This window comes from Hypanus sabinus, chromosome 14 (genome assembly GCF_030144855.1).
Source record: "Hypanus sabinus isolate sHypSab1 chromosome 14, sHypSab1.hap1, whole genome shotgun sequence".
Taxonomy (NCBI): Eukaryota; Metazoa; Chordata; class Chondrichthyes; order Myliobatiformes; family Dasyatidae; genus Hypanus; species Hypanus sabinus.
Genome location: NC_082719.1, coordinates 50,211,901 through 50,229,520, shown reverse-complemented (window position 1 = coordinate 50,229,520; position 17,620 = coordinate 50,211,901). Strand labels below are relative to the sequence as shown.

The window sequence follows — 17,620 nt, the reverse complement described above, 5'->3', positions numbered from 1 at the left end:
CAAACTTGGCCACAAAGCCATCAATCCCATCATCTAAGTCATTCACATATAACATAAAAAGCAGTCCTAACACAGCCCCTGTAAAACACCACTATCCAATGGCAGCCAATGCACTATCTATACTAGTATCCTTCCTGTAATACCACAGGCTCTTAACATGTTAAGCAGCCTCATGTGCAGCACATTATCAAATACCTCCAAGTACACAACATCCACCCATTTTCCTTTGTTTATCCTGCTTGTTGTTTCTTCAAAGAATTCTAACAGATTTGTCAGACAGGATTTTTCCTAAGGAAACCATTCTGACTACAGCCTAGTTTACCTTGTGCCTCCAAGTACCCAGAAACCACATCTTTAACAATCATCTCCAACATCTTCCCTACTACTAAGATTAGACTAACTGGCCTATAATTTTCTTTCTTCTGCCTCCCACTCATCTTGAAGAGTTAAGTGGTATTTGCAAATTTCTATTCCACCAGAGCCATGCCAGAATCAATTGATAATTGAAAGATCATTACTAATGCTTCCACAATCTGTTCAGCCACCTCTTTCAGAATCCTGAGGTATATACCACCTAGTCCAGGTGACTTATCTCCCTTCAGACCTTGCAGTTTCTCAGGAACTTTCTCTCTAGTATTGGCAACCTCACATACTGCTGCCCTGAGACACACTTGAATGTCTGGCATACTGTATCTTCCACAGTGAAGACTGATGCAAAATACTTAAATCAGATCATCCATCAATTCCTTGTTCCCCATTCCTGTTTACCCTGCATATCTCAGACTTTAGATACAAAACTGAGTCATGTCATCTGCAGAAATTCTCTGAATATTCAGCAATAGTTGGGTGTATAAAGGGAGGACGGGAGGATGCATACAGGACCTTGATGAAGGACTTTGACAAATATTGCAAACTGAATCATCTGCAGCTCAAAATCAGTAAGGCAAAAGAGATAGTGATGGACTTTAGGAAGAATAAACCTTCACTGTTCCCTGCTACTATTGATGGTGAAGATGTAGATGTGGTGAGGACCTACAAGTCCTGGGCATGCACCTGGATGTCAGGTTTGAGTGGAGCACCAACATAGAGATTGCATACAAGAAGGGCCAGAGTTGCCTCTACTTCCTGAGGAGACTGGGGTCCTTTGGAGTATGCAGGCCTCTCCTTCATATGTTCGACCAGCCTGTTGTCACCAGTACAATCTTCTGTGTGGTGGTGTGCTGGGGCAATGGCATCAACATGGGTGATGCCAACAGGCTCAATAAACTGATTAGAAAGGCTGGCTCTGTTATAGGAGTCAAACTGGACACACTGGAGTCTGTGGTAGAACAAAGGCCTCTACAGAAAATCCAGGCAATTCTGGACAATGTTTCTCACCCTCTCCATGCCACCTTGGCTGAACAGAGGAGCTCTTTTAGTAACAGACTACAACAAATGTGTTGTTCCAAAGAGCGCTATATGGAGTCATTTTTATCCTTGGCCATTAGGCTTTATAATGAGACAACCTACAACTGGGGAAGTGATTACCTCTCCTGTTAGACAGTTTGAGGAACTTATTTTTTATTCTTTCTTACTTCTCTTCTAGTATTTGTATATCTGTGTGCTTGTCATGCTACTGTGACACCTGTGACCACATGGCTTTCCTCTGGTTGCTCTGGTTTCTCCCCACATTTCAATAATGTATGGGTTTGTCAAGGTTAGTAAGTTGTAGGCATGCCTTGTTGGTGCTTGAAGCATAGCGACACTTGTGGGCTACTCCCAGCTCATCCAGGTTATGTGGATGCCAAAATGATGCATTTCACTGTATGTTTTGCAGTACATGTGACAAATAATCTTTAAATATTTTCCATATTGATTCTTATGGCCAATTCAGTCCAATATAGTGCAAAATGTAAATCTGAGAACACTTGAACTTAATGTCAAGTTCTTTAGCAATTTGGAAAGCGCCACACAATTGTCATATTTGCAGATGCAATGCTTAACCTGTGTAGAGCTAACTAATTAACAGAGAAGAGCTAGAAGCAAAATAACTATCCTCCGTACCCCAATTTGGGGGAGGAGGAGATTCCTTATTGATGTGTGATAATTATTTTATATTAAACTAGCTTTGTCTGTAAAGCTTCTGTGGGAGAACAGCCTATTGAGACACCTCATCAAGGTTCAGATATGATTTGGAGGTTACATGGATTCAGTACCAGAAAGGAGCCTGCAATGATACAACTATAACAGAGCAAGAAGTCAACATCCTCAACAGGTGAGAAGAAGTGAAATAAATTAAAGTTCATCTTTTTTCATTCATGCCTCAAGTCTTTTTAACTGGCAAGAACTTAACACAATGTAACAGCAATTAATTAAAGATGAGAGCTTGACATTGACAAGGGGTAGATTCCAACCTTTGGTGACACGTACATTCTACCACTGACACATAAAAAGGGCTATCGAGTTTAACACCATTGAATCAAACTACCATTTTATCTCAGGTACTTGCCCTTAGCAAAGCTATGAACAGCTTAAAAATAAAAATATAAAGCCAAAAAATAAGGTACCTAGCACCAATAAGTAACATGATAAGTCTGCAAAGCTCATAGACTCAAAACTCCACAAAAACTTTCAAAAAGAGAAACATATAATTATATTTTGCAACACTCCCTTCTCAGATTTATTATAATGCAAATCCATTTTATAGTGTTATTGAGTCAAAGTTATTGAGCACAGAGCAAGCCCTTCTGTCCATCTAGTCTATGCTGAACTGTTATTCTGCCTAGTCCCATTGACCTGCACAAGGATCATAGCCCTCTGTATCCCTCCCATCCATGTCCTTATCCAAACTTCTCTTAAATGTTGAATTCAAACCCACACCCAACACTTCCACAGGCAGTTTGTTCCTCCTTGGGTTCCCCTTAAATATTTAACCTAATCTGGTCTTTCAAGAAAATGACAAGGTGGGCATTATATTAAGAAATCAGACCGAATATTGGCAATTCAAAATTACTTGAATCCTTTAAGACATTAACACACACCGGTAAAATGGGGGGCACATTTGGTAGCAGTAGCCTCTTTGAGTCCAAATAAAAGTGTAACTGCTTGCAATTTATTTCTTTTTTATGATCACACAAGACTGCTGGATATTAAGAGCATCTAGTACTGCAGGTCCACCTCACTAGCAAATTGTTCAGAGGTGGTGCGCAGTCCAAGAAACAATAAAAATGATTGACTTTCACGTGACCACAAGATCCTCTTGGACATTGGTAATGTAGACCATTACAGTTCATTGGTAAGACCGACAGCAGGGAAGCTTCAGCTGTTGCGCGGTGCACATTCTCATGTGGTGGGGTCGCCTGCTGTAGCCTCACAGGGGAAAAGATGTGTGGAAGAGAGCAGAGGCATGGCAGACGTGCAAGAGTTCTAGCTGGGTTGGGGCTGGTCCCTGCTGTTGGTTCTGCTCTCTATTCTTCAATCAGTGGAATACAAGCTGGACTGTGTTCATCTGTAGCTGCATTAGTGAGAGATGAGGAACTGCTGAGCACTTGCTCTTGCAGAAACATGGTTTCAGACAACATCCCATGCACCATCAATCTACAGTTCATGACACTCAGGGACTTGGGCTATATATATTTTTTGTGATTGTATTTTTTTTTGCTATTTTAATTACAAGTGCAATATGTGCTTTGTTCTATATATAACTGTCAGTACTCTGTTTTGCACCCTTGCCTCTGAGGAATGCTGTTTCATTTGTCTGTACTCACGTGTATGGTTGAATGACAATTAGACTTGAAATAAACTGAAAATCCTTTAAGACATTTCATAAAATATACACTTGGCTGAATTTTTGGTTATCCTCTCTGATAACCTGTTTCTTGCTCATGTCAATTTTTGTTTCGCTGTCTTTGGAGCTCATGGAAACAATTCGCTTTGGTAAAACTGTTTTATATGTAACAGTTATTGAAACTGTAGTTAGAATGGTCGTGATTAAGTGGGAAGGGTAATTATGCACATCAAATAATCTTACATGTGATTATTTAATTAGATATAGAATGATAACTCAGTTAAGAAAATGTACGAAATAATGAGGTGTCAGGTAAGCCAGTGAACTTGAATTGCAGATTGCTCCGGTAATGTGCTTATACAGGTAACACACTCCAAATAACTTTCTATATGGTAAAAGACTAGTCTTCCACACTTCTTGGCATGAACAAAATTATTCTTCTTCTTCCCCCCCCCCCCCCCCCAAGTCCAAACATTAAATAGCTAGTCATTACTGATCCCTGCTGTTTTCCATGGTTGGAACTTGGTTTGTTACGGTTTATCCACATACCACTACATAGACACATTATCCATGATCAGATATAAACCACTCAGATTCAACTTTCACCTGAGAGAGAAAGGCAAAGAAAAACTAAAGAAAATGTTTTGAGCATTTGAACCTCAACAAGATCCAAAACAAAACAAATGAAGCTTGAAACCTTCTACAGCCACACAATGGTTGACAGTTTCACATCACTTTCTGCATGGCAGTGTATTAAAAATAAGGGTTAAACTTCTGGTCAATGTTGACAAGAGTCAAATTTACCCTCAATAGTCAGAGGTATATCACCATTTTCTGCAACCTTATTGTGAAGGTACCCCCAGATATTTCAGAAAAGAGATAAATTCCTGGATTTGGATTAGTGATGGAGTAAAGGTAACATCATCTTCCACTTGGTGTAGTGTATGACGTAGATAAGTGCTGTTAAATATAAGCAGTATACAATTAGAACTAGCTCAGTGGGTTTCTAATTAGTAAATCAAAACAATGTTTGGAGAGGACCCTTACATTACAGCTCTTTAGCTAACAGAAATTTGCCCTCACAGAATTCACAGATTTCTGCTCAAAAATTCGAAATATTGAATAAAACTTACTCTTGCAGAATTTCTATGGAAAAATTATTAAATAGATAAATACTTTAGCTCGCATTCTTTGACAAGTGTGCAGATGACTTGGCTTTGAGTCACAGAAAATTTGTGATAGGAGCTGTTTTCTAGGAATGCAAATTACCTTCATCAATCATACAAGACGACAGTTGGCCTTTTGACCCTACGTCACATTTTCATGCTAAGTTGTAACCAGAATGATGAAGTTTATTTTCATCATTATATATTCTTTATTTCATGAGGAAATGTGATGGACCTTTATATAATAAAAACATCTATGGGGTATATATATATCTGGTTTGTATAAGCTGCAGCAAGTTGTAAACTCAGTCAGCTCCACCTTGGGCACTAACCTCTCCAGCGTCTAGGAAATTTTCTAGGACTGATGCCCCAAAAAGGTGGCATCCATCATTAAGAACCCCCATCACACAAGCTATGCTCTCTTCTCATTGTTAGCATCAGGGAGGAGGTGTGGGAGCCTGAAGGCGCACACTAAATGATTCAGGAACAGCTTCTTCCTCTCTGCCATCAGATTACTGAACATTGAACGCATGGCACTACCTCATTAGTTTTCTTCTCATTTTGCACAACTTATTTAACTTTGTTTAAAATATATACTTATTACAGTTTTTATTGTGTATTACAATGTACTGCTGCTGTACAACAAATACCAGGGATAGTAAACCTGATTCTGACTTTTCCATATTGTACACTGCACAATCTCGCATTGTTCTAAAGCACTTTACACCCAAGAATTTTTTCTTAAGGTGTTATCACAGATATAATGTAGGAATCAAGCCAAACAATATTACACTGTAATTTCCAAACTGCTAAATCATTAGATGTGGTCTAATCTGCTGAATCCTTCCAGCACCTTTTGTTTCTATTTCAGATTTCCAGCATCTGCTGTGTTTTAATTTTGGGTATTAAGCTTCAAATCTGTTCATATCTAGATGATGTATATTATTTCAGAGAAAATATTTCACTAGAGATGAAGTGCTTGGGATTTGGTGGGGGGGGGGGGGAAGAGAAATGATTCCTTGGTCTTCTTCAAAATAATGACACTTGAACATATTTGTTCAAATGAAAAGCCAAACAAGGCACTGATACTTCATTCAAAAGATACATGCAAGTCTAAAAATTTTAAGCCTTTAAAAAGTATGACAGAGGCAAAAATAGTGCCAATCACCAATATATGGCACCCACATCACCATGGATTAAAATATGGAACAAGTTCAAAATAACATAATGTGAATTCCTTTCTTAAAAATACATACTTGACTATTTTGTCAGTCACATGCCAGCACCATATATGCACAGAAATAGCTTGTTTATCAGAGTATCTAAATGTAACATAAAGGCCTTGGTACCAATACAGGTCAGGCTTTTTAACTTCATACTGTCCACTGCATCTATCAGGTAGGAGCATTACACACAATAGTATAATACGCCACTTGAAATGGGTTGCTGTAATTCATCAAGTACAATCAGCTACAGAGCTTTCTGTAAAGATAATCCTGATAGTTCTTGAGAAGAAAATACAATGCCCTTCATGTACCTTTCAAAACACCCCAGAGTACATTTCCCCTCAATAAAACACTCTTACAGCAATGTCTCAGCCACTATATAGGACACGTGGCAGCCAATTTATTTAAAACAACGAGATTGTGATAAGATTAATCTGCTGTAACGAATTGTGTTTTGTTTGAAACAGTGTGCACAGTTTTGTTGTACTGCTACTTCAGCACAGATCAGTTCTGCCAAACGGGCGTTTCAGATTAACTAAGAAAGAATTTTCAGCAAGGTGCTGATCATGGGAGCCACAGTCATGTAGCGGTTTGTGCTATCCCATCTGATTAATTACAGACAGGCTTTATTACGCAAGTGGCAAATTGTTCCCACTTACAGATAAAGCCAGCAAATTAGTTGCTATTGCAAAATGTGTATGAAATACAGCCAAAATATGCAATAGTATGGAATTTGCATGTAGCCTTTTGTTCTCTTGGTAATGCAAATGATGAGTCATTGTTGATAAAGTTATTCAAATTCTTAGTGACAATGCCTATTGGTCACAACATCGTTTAGACACAATTTGAGTACTGGACTGAACTGAAATCAAAATTTAATCTGATGGGCCAAAGGGTACTACTGAGTAAAGCGTAAAATTTAGAAATAAAAGTACTTTTCACAATCCAAAACTGGTGCTTCCTTCACACTTGAATTCTGCCACTAAGTTCAGGCACGTCAAATCTCCCAAACAACTGGACCAACAATGCATGCTATCAAAAATATTAAAATACATATGTCACACTCACCATTTCAATAGTCATTTTATACATTTATTTATTAGAGATACAACTCTGAATAGGTCCTTCCAGCCCCTTGAGCCCTGCTGATCAGCAACCCCTGATTTAACCCTAACCTAATCAAGGACAATTTACAATGACCAATTAACCTACAACTAGTAGATCTTTGGACTCTGGGAGGAAACCAGGGAACCTGGTGAAAACCCACACATTTCATGGGTGTACAACTCACGGTTGTACAAATCCCTTACAGAGGATGCTGAGATTGAACTCCGAAGTCCCACGTCCTGAGCTGTAACAGCCCTGCATTAACTGCAGCACAACAGTGGCACCCATGATCAGCACCTTGCCGAAAATTCATAGGTGTAAATGTACATCCTTTAATTGCAAAAACAAATCCATAATATCCATCATATTAAGATTTGGAGAACAGCACATATGGATTGTAACAGAGGCAGTTGAGAAAAATGACCCAGTTTACATTAGAAAAACTGCTCAAGTAACACTTGTGCTACAAATGACTGACTCCCTCTAAAAACCAGTTTCAAGTATGTGCCACAGCAAAGTTTTCCTAAGCAATGAAAATCTATCTGACTTAAATGAAATTACATGCTCAAACCACAAACTTACTTCCTGTATCACGATGTAAGCTTCTCTAAAAATTCATCTAGTCTGAACTGGTTTCTGGCTTGCAATAAACAATTTAAGATTGGTTAAAAGTAGCACTTTTTGACTCAACCTACACTAAACAGCATTAGACTGGAATATACTGCATTTGGGTTCTTCTAATTCTTATCAGAGGGGGATCATTTAACAATACCATTGTGAATATTTGTTATAGGAACATACTTTAACACCACCCCCATACAGCTCTGATTAGGCCTCTGAACTTTGTGTAAACTCAGCTGATTCTGCAATCTTACAATACAGGGAAATGATGCCCTTGGGTTATCAGGGGAATTTCAAAAACTATACCAATAAAACAATGGCTCCAAATAGATCTGCCCATTTATACCAAATAAAGTGGATGGAACCTCGGGACTCACAGGCACAGGCTAAAGACCAGTGTTCTGCTCAACCAGATGCTGTGATTGTCTACTCCCCACAGCATTTAACAGGGCAACACTGACTTCCACAGACAAGTCAAATCAAGTTTATTCTCCTGTGCACAAGCACAATGTAGTACAGGTGCAATGAAAAACTTGCTTCCAGCAGCATCACAGGCACACAAGTACAGATGACACACAGAATATAAATTGTACAAGACAGTGAAGAGAAGGAAAACTGCAAAATAGAAAGACATATAATCATGAGCATTGCCATGGTTTAAATTTTGATTTTTAAAATTTTTATATAGCATTCATTGAGTGTTCACAGTCAATTAGGACAACATTGAGTCAGAGGACAGGGCTTCACGAGCTGTCAAGGCTTTTCATGGAGTGGAACCGACGTTAATGCTCAGAAAATCGCCTCGGCCTGCCACCACACAAGAAAACATATGCTTCAAGGTCAGGTGACTGGCAAACATGGGTAGCTTGTTGCTCTGCGGGAGATTCTTGACTTTTAATACCAACCTAAATGCCTTGCAAAACCACTCTAAAATTTGTTGTAAAAATGCAGAACAAAATACAGCCAATCTGGTCCAACAAGTGAGGAACTGTTCAGACATGCCTTTCATTCCCTCAGAAAACTGCAAAACTAACCAACTGCACAGCAAGAAGACAACAAAAAAAAAAGAAACGGCAGATGTGCTGGAGGGTCAGACAACGAAACTGTTAATATTCTAGATCACTGACCCTTCACTGGACATTAGAGGAAGGCCGTCAATCCAAAATGTTTCTCTCTTCATACAAGTCTGAACTGTTAAGTATTTCAACAATTTCTGGTTTTATTTCAGAGTTACAGCATCTGCAGTGTTTTTAAGTGTCAGCCAAGGAAAACAGCTTGTCATAAATGGAGAAAGCCAAATACTCTGTCTGTATACATTATCACACAGATCCTGTTAGAACAATCTCATTGAACTTTTGAATGGGGACCAGGTATACTAATGAGGGCAGTGTATTAGACAAGTTTCACATAGACTTCAGCAAGGTCTTTGGCAAGATCCCACATGTGTGACTGATCCAAAAGGTTAAGGCCCTTGGGGTCCAAGGCAATTTGGCAAACTAGGTCCAAAACTGCAAGGCAGAGGATGACGGTAGAAAGTTGTCTTAGTGATTGAATGCAGTGACTAGAATTACTCCTCAGGGATTGGTGCGGTAATATATGTGAACAGATGACACAAATATTAGATGAGAAGTAAGAAAGAATAAGAAAATAAGTTACCTCAACAGTCTAACAGGAGAGGGGTCATCACATACTCTCCAGTTTAAAATAATAAGTGATCTAATTGAACTGTTTAAAACTTCTTACTATGCTTGACAGAGTAGATGCTGGGACAATACACTTACAAACAATGTCTAGAACCAGAAGCCACGAATCAAGCATTCAGTACTGAAGCAAACAAACTTCTTTACCCAATCATGGAGTGCTCTGTCCAAATGGATAATGGAGGCCAATTATACTTGTGGCAGAAATCAATAGATTTTTGGATATTAAGGGAAGCAGAATTAAGTTTATTACCACTGACATATGTTGTGAATTTTGTTTTGCAATAGCAATATGGTAGAGAAACAAAATTACTATAAATCACAAAAAAATAAATGGGGCAAAGAAAGGAATAATTAATGTGTTTATGGACTGTAAGGAAATCAAATGATGGAGGGGAGATGTTGTTTCTAAATTATTAAGCGTGGGTCTTCAGGTTCATGTACCTCTTCCGAGATGCTAGTTATTAAAAGAAGGCATGTCCCTAACAGTAAGGGTCCTTAGTGATAGATACTGCCTTCTTGAGGCATTGTGTCTTGATGATGTAGTTAGTGGTGAGGAGGATTGTACCTGTGACGGAGCTTTCATGCTTTCTTTGTGATTACATCAATATGTTGGGCCCAGGACAGATTCTACAAGATGTTGGAACTTGGAAGCTGCTCATCCTTTCCAATGCTGACCCCTCAATGGTCTGTTCTCTCAACTTCTCCTTCTTGAGGTAACGTAGGACTGGTGCACAAAAGTGGCATTGAGGCAAAAGACCAGCCATTATAATATGAACTGAACCATCCCTCTGGTCACGGGATACATTCTATGAAGTAAACAGTCCTCGGCACCTTCTAAGTGATAATTGTCAAATCAGACCCAAGAAGACAACAATGACAGCCCACCTGACCTTTGCAACCAAGAATACCTCTAGACATTTCCCAACAATGCCAATCATTTTAATAAGAAATACAGGATCAATAGCTTTATCTTCTTCTACCTAACCTAGGGGCACAAAATATTGTAGTGATACACCAAAACCCCAAGCAAGGTCAGCTAGATCAGTGGCCACCAGTACAGAACAACATCAGTGAGCAAATGAATACACCACAAGGAACATTCACTAAATTGTAGAGGGAAAGTTAGGTGTAACTAAGACCATGTAAAATACCTTCATCCAGCACTCTCAGCCCACTTTATTTTGGAATTGGAGTACTTGGGAACCATCACGTCTAATGGCGATGGTACCAGCAACCCATTTTATTGTGCACAATGGATAAGTCATTCACATGTCCTGACATTTGTCCCAAGTCAATGTAAACTGTGCTACTGGAGATTTAAGGTGCAAAAACTCTTGAGTAATACACACAAAATGCGGGAGGATCAATGAAAAATTACACACAAAGACAAACAACCAACGTACAAAAGAAGACAAAATGTGCAAATCCAAAAAATATTTAATAAGTGATAAATAATATTAAGAGCACCAGTTGTAGAGTCCTTGAAAGTGGATCCATAGGTTAGTCATATAGGTAGTTATACAAGTTCATATTACCCAGGTCTTCCAGTCATGAAACATCCTCGACTCTTTCAATCTTATTGATATTGGTAAGTGACCAGAACTGCACACAGTACTCCAAATTAGACCTCACCAACGCCTTATACAACATTCCAACTCCTGTAGTCAATATTTTGATTTATGAAGGCCCATGTGCCAAAGGCTCTCTTTATGACCCTATCCATCTACCCCTGTTGCCACATCCAAGAAATTATGGATCAGTATTCCCAGATCCACCTGTCTTACAGCACTCCTCAGTACCCTACCATGCAAGTCCTATTCTGGTTTGTACCCCGCCCCCCCCCCCCCCCAGTGCAATAACTCATACTTGTCTGCAATAAATTCAATCTGGCATTTTTCAGCGCATTTTTCAGCACATTTTTCCAGCTGATCCATATCCAGCTGTAAGCTTTAATAGCCTTCCTCGCTGACCACTCGGTGTTATCTGCAAATTAACTGATCCGGTTTACAATATTATCATTCAGAACGCTGATACAGATGACAAGAAGAACAGTCGCAGCACCGATCCCTGCAGCACAGGCCTCCAGTCAGAGAGGCAACCATCTCCAGCCACTCTGGCTTGTCCTGCGAAGTCGGTATCTACTACCTCATCCTGAAATATAACTTTCTTGACCAACCTCCCATGCAGGACCTTACTAAAGTCCATGTAGACAGCATCCACTACCTTTCTTTCATCTATTTTCCTGGTAACTTCCTCAACAAATTCCATAAAATTTCGTGGCTAGTAGCAGGATTTACTCAAGTGTCCTTTTAAAGAATTGGTGGAGCCATAGTTATTGAGTTCCACATTAACAATTTAAAAATCTATTCAGTAATTTTTAGGGAAATGACCGAGGAAGATCTCACACTAAAAAAAATCATATGCTCCACATAGAGAAATGCAGAACCGTCATTGTCAAAAAAAAGTCCCACAGAGTTTCATAATAATTTTATTTTTGGATCACTAGGGGTAAGGCAGACAAAAGAGAGACGAATATCGAAGTTAAATGATATTTTAGTTAAAACTATGCAAGTAAGGTATACAGGACTTAGGGTCATTCTAATACAATCTGTTTCATTGCCTGTACACTTTAGTTAAAAAAAACGGATTTTGATTTAGATTAATCTCAAAGTCAAATGATGTGTACGGTAGAAAAGTATATTTTAAAACCGCGACCAATTGAGAGAGCGAAAAAAATCAAAGGGATTTATCACTTATTCCCTCTAGGTCAGAAAGGATTGTTCTTTCATACTTTTCGTTGCTATTTCCAAGACAGAATTAACAAAGAGACCCACACTCACCGGCTGTGTGTGTCCATTACAACAGAATCATGCAGCACAGGGTGAACTGATTACAGCAGTAATCCTTCTGAAATTTCTTGTTTATTCGTTGTTAAACATTGGAGTTTATCCCGTTTGGTAACTGAGCAGAAAGCCCCGAAATTCACACCACATTCACTTTCATTGCAGGCACTACACTCATTCACTCTGCTGGATGGATGGAAGTTCCACCCAGGCCAACTCAATCTATTCTAACCCCCGAATGCGAGGAAGAGCCAGACATCCTAATCGTGCGCAGAATATTTGATGACGCCAACGTCAGCGACAGAAATTCTCTAAGATTTCTCGGGGGATAAAAAGGTTACAGACTAGAATAGCTCCTGGCTGATAAACAAACAGCAGTACATTTCAATTTCAATGGAAATAGCTTGAAAAGTATCAAAGTTAAATGCAATTTCAAGTCAAGTCTTCCCAGCGTCTCAATTCAATTCTTATTAGTAGTAAATGAAAATAAAAGGAACTGCAGATGCAGGAAATAGGAAATAGAGTGTTTTTATTTTCTACTTATGGTAAATGTTGATCTACGTTGCCCCCAGGTCCCTGCCTCATGATTTCATTTTGAGAAAAATAAGCCAAATTTCAGCCGTGCACGTGTGCAATTTGGCTGAAACAGTCATTCTTTTCATCACACACAGTTCAAGTGGATGCTTCTTCTATATATTCCTTTTGATTACTGCTCGTGGTACAATCTGAATACCATTTTATATATTCATCTGTTGATCCCTTTTGGAGCATAATTTTCAACATTACTGTTTAATAAATTTTAGTTAATTACATATTGCATTTTATCATAAGATAATTTATTTGCTTGTACATCACCACAATGACAAAAAAAGAAATCAAGATAATATAAGGTGATTGTGGACTCTTCCGATTCCACCCATTTTTACAAGAATGTATTATTTTTTTCGACTCAATATTCTCAGAAAATTTGTAATCTAGCTAAAATACTCAATGTGTTTGATTTCCCCAAACATCTTATCCCATCCTGTCTTGATTATGAGATATTGTGTTCTATGATTGTTGGAATACAGTGAATTTTTTCATCTGAAATGTTAATCATTACATAAATTAAATGTGTCATGAGGATAAAACAGACTGGCAATCTAGGCCAAATGAAGTGACTTCTATTTCTAAATCCATTTTTCTAAACATATTGCCTGTCCTGTTAGATATTGTATACATTTTTTACAACTAATATAATTAAAAACTGATATTATACTATACAGATGTGAAATAACTTATTCATTAGGGTTAACTTCCAAGATACAAAGATAGAAAAATTAAAAAAAAGAAAATTGTATCTCTTTTTTCATTAGAACCACAGCAATTCCAGAGGGTAGGCCATGGGTATTTAAAACCATGAAATTAAAAGATACTTAGGTAAAAGTAGTATTTACAAGTTGTAATGCAAAGAATGAAAAATTATAAATGAAAAAAAGAAAGACAGGTTAAACATCACCATCCCAGACCTCAGAATGTCCCAAAATAATATATAACTAATAAAGTACTTTTGGCCAGCCAGTGGTGTAGTGGCATCAGCACTGGACTTTGAGGCCAATGGCCCTGGGTTTGAATCCGGCTGACTCCTTGCACACTTTCCATTCATGCTGGGTTGAGCATCAAGCTACCAACTCGGCCTCGTACAAAATCGACAAATGCTATGGAAATGATAAAAAATGCCACCTGATGTGACACAAAGCATGAAAAGGAACAACAACAATAAAGCACTTTGAAGTGTTGCCACTGTTGTGATAACAAATATGATTTATGGAAAAAACTGAGTGTGAGAGAAACAGCTTCACACTGAAGCTGTGAAATTATGGAATTCTTTCAGGAACAGCGGTTAAGGCAGAAACAATGCTAGCAATCAAAAACATCCTGACCAGAAAGAGGGTTGATAGGATGTGGAAGCAGAGATGTTACAGAGGTAGAACCAAATGACTATGTTTCATGTCTTCTGCAATTAACTCCATTCACCTCTGTTTAGGAGAAAATTAATTTGATCAGGGATTAAAAATAAATGAGTTAGAAGGAAGAGTCCCAAGCTTGCTCTGTGAAGATGATAAAATGGCAGTGATGTTTCACTTACTGATGAGTTCAATATCTTTTAGACATGCTTTGAAATCAAGTTCAATTTTATTGTCATTCAACCGTACACATGCATACAGCTAAATAAAAACACATTCTGCTGGGACCAAGTGCAAAACACAGTAAATATATCACATATAACACATAAAATAATATTAACAGTAATAGTAACAGATAATAAAAGAAATCTGTAGCTGTACAGGTTAACAAGTTGACAAGTTGTTAAAGATGTTGTTAAAGTTGTTAAAGTTGTTAAAGCCACTACCCCAGTGGCTTGGCTGGCTGGATACATAAACCAAGTGGCTGAGTTTTCAAGGGCTTCTTTGTCTGTTTAGGTATAATGTTTCATAAAATTCTATTGTATTTCTTTTTTTTGCCTGTAAATACCTGCAAGCAAATGAATCTCCAGGTAGTATATGGTATCATATATGTACTTTGATAATATATTTACTTTGAACTTGAACTTTGAGTGGTCTATGTATTAGGACAGAAAGCCTTTAGGCTTGTCTTTTAACATTCTTAGTCCTTTCAACTGTGGCCCTGCTTGTTTTTCATTCTTGATTTCTCTGTCTTCCATTTTTCTCATTTCCAGTTCTGTCTTTTGTTGTCATCTTACCATAAAGAAGATCAAGGCTGATCTGTTTGTAATCTCAGCTCTGCGTATTCTTTTACGACTAATAACCTGTCACATCTTTGTTTATCAAGCATCTATGTCAAAGTTCAGACTTTGATGTTCGATGATTTTCTTCAATTCAGGTACTGAATGTTATTTGGTGACGCTACTAAAAGTTGTTCTTATGTACCCAACGTGGAAATAGACAATAGACAATAGGTGCAGAAGTAGACCATTCGGCCCCTCGAGTCTGCACCGCCATTCTGAGATCATGGCTGATCATTCACTATCAATACCCAGTCCCTGCCTTGTCCCCATATCCCTTGATTCCCCTATCCATCAGATATCTATCTAGCTCCTTCTTGAAAGCATCCAGAGAATTGGCCTCCACCGTCTTCCGAGGCAGTGCATTCCACACCTCCACAACTCTCTGGGAGAAGTTCTTCCTCAACTCTGTTTTAAATAACTGACCTCTTATTCTCAATCCATGCCCTCTGGTACTGGACTCTCCCAACATCTGGAACATATTTCCTGCCTCAATCCTATCAAATCCTTTAATTATCTTAAACGTTTCAATCAGATCCCCTCTCAATCTCCTCAATTCCAGTGTGTACAAGCCCAATCTCTCCAATCTCTTTGCGTAAGACAGCCCTGCCCAACCTAGTGAATCTACGCTGCACTTCCTCAATTGCCAGAATGTCCTTCCTCAAACCTGGAGACCAAAACTGTACACAATATTCCAGGTGTGGTCTCACCAGGGCCCTGTACAAATGCAAAAGGACATCCTTGCTCTTGTACTCAATCCCCCTTGTAATAAAGGCCAACATTCTATTTGCCCTCTTCACTGCCTGTTGCACTTGCTCATTCACCTTCATTGACTGATGAACTAGGACTCCTAGGTCTCTTTGCATTTCTCCCTTACCTAACTCTACACCGTTCAGACAATACTCTGCCCTCTTGTTCCTGCTTCCAAAGTGGATAACTTCACATTTACTCACATTGAATGACATCTGCCAAGTGTCTGCCCACTCACCCAGCCTATCCAAGTCTCCCTGTATTCTCCTAACGTCCTCTTCGCATGTCACACTGCCACCCAGTTTAGTATCGTCAGCAAACTTGCTGATATAGTTTTCAATGCCCTCATCTAAATCGTTGACATAAATCGTAAAGAGCTGTGGTCCCAATACAGAGCCCTGTGGTACCCCACTAGTCACCTCCAGCCAGTCTGAGAAACACCCATTCACTGCTACCCTTTCCTTTCTATCTGCCAACCAGTTTTCTATCTATGTTGAAACTCTGCCCCCAATGCCATGAGCTCTGATTTTACTCACCAATCTCCTATGTGGCACCTTGTCGAATGCCTTCTGAAAATCTAGGTACACAACATCCACTGGCTTACCCTCGTCTAACATCCTTGTTACACCCTCAAAAAACTCCAACAGATTAGTCAAGCATGATTTGCCCTTGGTAAATCCATGCTGGCTCGGCCTAATCCTATTTCTGCCATCAAGATGTGCCACTATTTCGTCCTTAATAATGGACTCAAGCATCTTCCCCACGACTGACGTTAGGCTAACAGGGTGATAGTTCTCCGTTTTCTCCTTCCCTCCCTTCTTGAAAAGTGGGATAACCTTAGCCACTCTCCAATCTTCAGGAACTGATCCTGAATCTAAGGAACATTGGAAAATGATTACCAATGCATCCGCAATTTCCTGAGCCACCTCTTTTAGAACCCTCGGATGCAGACCATCTGGACCCAGGGATTTATTAGCCTTCAGTCCTACCAGTCTACTCACCACAGTTTCTTTCCTAATGTCAATCTTTCTCAATTCCTCTGATATCTTATGACCCTGGCCCATCCATACATCTGGGAGATTGCTTGTGTCCTCCCTGGTGAAGACAGATCTAAAGTACGCATTAAATTCTGTTGCCATTTCCCTGTTGCCCATAACAATTTCTCCCAATTCATTCTTCAAGGGGCCAACATTGTTCTTAACTATCTTCTTTCTCTTCACATAGCTAAAAAAGCTTTTGCTATCCCCTTTTATAGTCCTGGCTAGACTCTCATACCTGATTTTTTCTCTCCATATTGCTTTTTTAGTTAAGATCTGCTGTTCCTTAAAACTTTCCCAATCATCTGTATTCCCACTCATCTTAGCCCTGTCATACTTCTTTTTCTTTAATGCTATACAATCTCTGACTTCCTTTGTCAACCACTGTGGCCCCTTCCCCCTCTTTGAATCCTTCCTTCTCATTGGAATGAACTGCTTTTGCATCTTTTGTATTATGCCCAAGAATATCTGCCACTGCTGATCCACTGTCTTTCCTGCCAGGGCATCCGCCCATTTAACTTTGGCCAGCTCTTCCCTCATGGCTCTGTAGTCTCCTTTATTTAATTGCAACACTGACACCTCTGATCTGCACTTATCCCTCTCAAATTGTAGATAA

General features: G+C 39.0%; 1 protein-coding gene across 1 annotated transcript in view; it reads right to left on the bottom strand.

Annotated features, from left to right (window-relative positions):
• LOC132404473 (phospholipid-transporting ATPase VD-like) overlaps window positions 1-12,638 on the bottom strand; it is a 134,519-nt gene extending 121,881 nt beyond the window's left edge. The window contains exon 1 of the mRNA XM_059988632.1: window positions 12,430-12,638. The gene's annotated coding sequence lies outside the window, so the exon portion shown is untranslated. The remainder of the gene's footprint in view (window positions 1-12,429) is intronic.
• Between the last annotated feature and the right edge of the window lie 4,982 nt (window positions 12,639-17,620).